This window comes from Oncorhynchus mykiss, chromosome 16 (assembly GCF_013265735.2).
Source record: "Oncorhynchus mykiss isolate Arlee chromosome 16, USDA_OmykA_1.1, whole genome shotgun sequence".
Classification (NCBI taxonomy): domain Eukaryota; kingdom Metazoa; phylum Chordata; class Actinopteri; order Salmoniformes; family Salmonidae; genus Oncorhynchus; species Oncorhynchus mykiss.
Genome location: NC_048580.1, coordinates 47,477,128 through 47,482,127, shown reverse-complemented (window position 1 = coordinate 47,482,127; position 5,000 = coordinate 47,477,128). Strand labels below are relative to the sequence as shown.

General features: G+C 46.2%; 1 protein-coding gene across 9 annotated transcripts in view; it reads left to right on the top strand.

Annotated features, from left to right (window-relative positions):
- Nucleotides 1-5,000, top strand: part of LOC110492148 (calmodulin-binding transcription activator 1) — a 499,040-nt gene that overhangs the window by 426,147 nt on the left and 67,893 nt on the right. The gene's annotated exons all lie outside the window — the stretch shown is intronic.

The window sequence follows — 5,000 nt, the reverse complement described above, 5'->3', positions numbered from 1 at the left end:
GAGAGCTCTGTTGATTGATGCCTTTGTGTGGGAGGAAGAGTCTCTGACTCACCAGAAATCCTTCTCACCTCCCCTCTCTCTCTCTCTCTCTGATGTAACCTGGTTTACTAATTGCTTAGAGACTGAGACAGTGTCTGAGACAGTGTCTGAGACAGTGTCTGAGACAGTGTTTGAGACAGTGTCTGAGACAGTGTTTAAGACAGTGTTTGAGACAGTGTTTGAGACAGTGTTTGAGACAGTGTTTGAGACAGTGTTTGAGACAGTGTCTGAGACAGTGTCTGAGACAGTGTCTGAGACAGTGTTTGAGACAGTGTTTGAGACAGTGTCTGAGACAGTGTTTGAGACAGTGTTTGAGACGGTATCTGAGACAGTGTCTGAGACAGTGTTTGAGACAGTGTTTGAGACGGTATCTGAGACAGTGTCTGAGACAGTGTCTGAGACAGTGTTTGAGACGGTATCTGAGACAGTGTCTGAGACAGTGTTTGAGACAGTGTTTGAGACGGTATCTGAGACAGTGTTTGAGACAGTGTTTGAGACAGTGTTTGAGACAGTGTTTGAGACGGTATCTGAGACAGTGTCTGAGACAGTGTTTGAGACAGTGTCTGAGACAGTGTTTGAGACGGTATCTGAGACAGTGTCTGAGACAGTGTTTGAGACAGTGTTTGAGACAGTGTTTGAGACGGTATCTGAGACAGTGTCTGAGACAGTGTTTGAGACAGTGTCTGAGACAGTGTTTGAGACAGTGTTTGAGACAGTGTCTGAGACAGTGTTTGAGACAGTGACTGAGACAGTGTCTGAGACAGTGTCTGAGACAGTGTTTGAGACAGTGTTTGAGACAGTGTCTGAGACGGTGTCTGAGATAGTATTTGAGACAGTGTTTGAGACAGTGTCTGAGACAGTGTCTGAGACAGTGTCTGAGACAGTGTTTGAGACCGTGTCTGAGACAGTGTTTGAGACAGTGTTTGAGACAGTGTTTGAGATGGTGTCTGAGACAGTATTTGAGACAGTGTCTGAGACAGTGTTTTAAACAGTGTCTGAGACAGTGTTTGAGACAGTGTTTGAGATGGTGTCTGAGACAGTGTCTGAGACAGTATTTTAGACAGTGTCTGAGACAGTGTTTGAGATAGTGTTTGAGATGGTGTCTGAGACAGTGTCTGAGACAGTATTTGAGACAGTGTCTGAGACAGTGTTTGAGACAGTGTTTGAGACAGTATTTGAGACAGTGTTTGAGACCGTGTCTGAGACAGTGTTTCAGATGGTGTCTGAGACAGTGTCTGAGACAGTGTTTGAGACAGTGTTTGAGACCGTGTCTGAGACAGTGTTTCAGATGGTGTCTGAGACAGTGTCTGAGACAGTGTTTGAGACAGTGTTTGAGACAGTGTTTGGTAAAATGTCAGGGTTTGTCTAATGATAATAGTCAATCAGGGGCTTCTGAAAATCAGTGGGAGAGTTGTTAATGGCCAGACTCCAGGCTGTGTGTATGTGCGTGCATGCGTGCGTGTGTGTGTGTTGGCAGGGGCAGGGCGGTGACGGTGAGTGATGTTCACAGGGCTGATTATTGATGACCAGGTAGAGAGTAGTGTGTCAGCAGCTTTAAGAGAGAGACAGATGCTCCGTGAATACAGACCAGCCAGCCAGGGGCCCTAACACACACACACACACACACACACACACACACACACACACACACACACACACGCTGATCATGATCACCAGAGTTTATGTTCCCCTATCGTTATCCCCTTCACAGTTCCTCTAGCGATCATTTTAGGAGTCACAGCATCCCATCCACCCCAGGACAGGTCAGATCAGGACAGGTCAGATCAGGACAGGTAACAGTGCTGCTGTGAACTACTCTCTTCATTAGGTCTGGGGCTTCATTTCAGTAATGCGTGAAGTCATTCACTTTGGGGAGTTGGGACACAGAGGACCGAGGAGGGTGAGATGCCTTCTAGCTGACAGGCTACATGAGAAGGCCACATACAGTCTGTGTCCCTAATGGCACCCTATAGACCCTAGTCAAAAGCAGTGCACTATGTAGGGAATAGGATGCCATTTGGGATACAGAGAAATGGCAACAAAGCAGCCTACACCCCCCCATCTCTCTCCCTTTGTCTCTTTCTCCCTCCCTCCCTCCCTCTATCCTCTTTTTTTTTATCCGTAAGAGTCTATTGACGCACCCGTTGTTTAATCTAAGTAACATCATTCTAAAAATCCCCATCAAATTCCAGCATCAGAGGCCTTCCGGGTGGCGCAGTGGTTAAGGGCGCTGTACTGCAGCTCCAGCTGTGCCATCAGAGTCTTAACCGGCCGCGACCGGGAGGTCCGGACGCAGTGCGCGCTAGCCAAGGTTGCCAGGTGCACGGTGTAGCCTCCGACACATTGGTGCGGCTGGCTTCCGGGTTGGATGCGCGCTGTGTTAAGAAGCAGTACGGCTGGTTGGGTTGTGTATCGGAGGACGCATGACATTCAACCTTCGTCTCTCCCGAGCCCGTACGGGAGTTGTAGCAATGAGACAAGATAGTAGCTACTACAACAATTGGATACCACGAAATTGGGGAGAAAAAGGGGTAAAATTAAAAATAAAAATAAATTTAAAAAAAGTCCAGCATCAGTTTAAGCTGGAGATATCAGGGGCTGGGAGGTGGTCGAGCTACAGCTGTGTTTGTCAGACCATGAGACAATCCTGAAAATCTCACGAAAACGTCTGTAACGTCCGAACGGTTTGGCCGACAAACTATTATGGAAAGGGGCGACTCTCACGAACACGATGGTGTTCTCCGTTTTGCTGTACTACCCCCAAGAGTGTCACGGGACTCGTCTGAAGGTAACCCATACGAACCAATGGAAGTATGGAGGTCGTTTTTGTGCCAACAAAAATAAGGGGTTAAATTTGTGTCTAAAAATAGATACATACTGTATATATTTCCTGAGCTTTCTTATATCTCCTACATATCAGACAGACACATCAAAACCTTATTCCTTATGATGAATTTTCTGACTATCTTTTTTTCCCATTTATGGAAAATGTGTTATTCAAAGCATTTCTGTGGGCTATAGTAGTAAAGCCCTAATTCAATATTTTATCTAATCATTTTTAAATACAGTATATTTTTTTGATAACTGAAAAAAAAATCGATATCAAATAGCTAAATCATCCAAATCATCTATGACCATTTTAAAACAATTGAATATGTTAGTTTAGTAACACCCCCCTCTCTCCCCCTCCAACAGTTTAGACTTTTACAGGTTTTAAACAAACCAGATTAGCATTCCGTCTACGGTAGAGCAACAGTGCCACCTAGTGGTGTGTTGACAGAATAGCCTCTTTCGTTGATCATAAGGACGTGGAGGGGTGCAGGCGAAGTGCACAGCAGCCTTATATTATATAGGTGCATTATTCAGCTGTGAATAATGCAGTAGGACTTTACCTACTGTACATGCTGTACAACTGTACATCTTTACACAAGCAGCTATGCTTCGTCAGCAGATGTAGGTGGGCTTTCGCCACTGTACACTTGAGGGAGCGTAGTGTGTAGTGTAACACTATGGATCTCTCATGGGTGTAAGGAGACTTCCCAGCTCTGTTGGAAACTAAGGACGGTGGGAAACGAAGGTATGTTTGACGTTATAAAGCCATGTGTCTTGGTACCATCTGATATGCATGTTGGCTTTAGGCTCTGTAGTGCATACTTCTAGACTGGGTCTGGGAGAGTTCTACTGTTCACTTGATCTTAGTGCACAGACTCAGAGTTCAGAGTTCTTTTCTTGGGAGAATTGGAACTTGGTAGAGAAAACGGGCTTCCACAGAGAGGTGCATATTATATCCACGGCTTCCAAGCAGAAAACCCTAACGGGCCTTAATGAAGAACTCCTCTTACGTTGTGTCCTGTGGGCAACAGCTGTACCTTTCTTCGTTTAGTATTATTTACATTTTGAAGCTCATGTGGAAAACAGTAGGAAAAGTATGTGAATAATGTATGTAAATAATGTATGTGAAAGAAGCAGTGCTACAAAGTGACGTCATCTATAAATATGGGTGGATGATGACGAAGGCTTTATGCCAAAATGCGGCCGTTTGTTTTGACCTCTGCTGCTACAAAACAAGACATTAAAATGCAGGTTTTTCCTTTATTCCAGAATATGCCTTTTAAACCCGGCACCCAAAGAGTTGTTTCACTGCAAACATTTGAGCTGAGCCCATTTCTCTTTCTAGACTTCTGCAATTGTCTTATTTCCCTCTTGTTTTATGCTCCCATGATACCCCACTGCACAAAGCCTTAAACATGTCTAAGGACACAAAAACAAAGCAAGAATTCGGCCTCTATGGTTCACTGGAGCCTCGTAAAGCTATTTGTGTTTTGCTTCTGACCAAAACATACTCACCATAGCAGACATAACCACACACAACTACACACACACACAGAAATGCACAAGTACATCCACACAGATACTCACCATGGTCTTTGACCTGCTCCTTCCCCCAGCGCTAGAGGATGTTGCTGAGGCTCGGGGAGAGATCCACGGATGAGGGTTGGACTAGGGGTCAGAGACTGGTTTCTCTGCTCAGTCATATTATGAGAGGGCAGATCGACCAATGAGAAGGCAGCAGACCAGCCAGGCAGCTTGACTCACTGCCCTCCTCTAATGTAGTAAACAGGCAGTAGCCCAGACCCAGTGATGCCCTAGCCCTGGAGTCAGCCATGCCCCAATCCTGCTGATAACGCATGAATCCACCAGGAGCTCAGACCAACACACCAGCAGTCTCCCTCCATCCATCCATCCCTCTCTCTCCTTCCTTCCCTCCCTCCCTCCATCCATCCCTCCCTCTCTCTCCTTCCTTCCTTCACACCCTCCATCTAGCCCTCTCTCTCCTTCCTTCCCTCCCTCCATCCATCCCTCTCCCTCTCTCTCCTTCCTTCCCTCCCTCCATCCATCCATCCCTCTCCCTCTCTCTCCTTCCTTCCCACCCTCCATCTAGCCCTCTCCCGCTCTCTCCT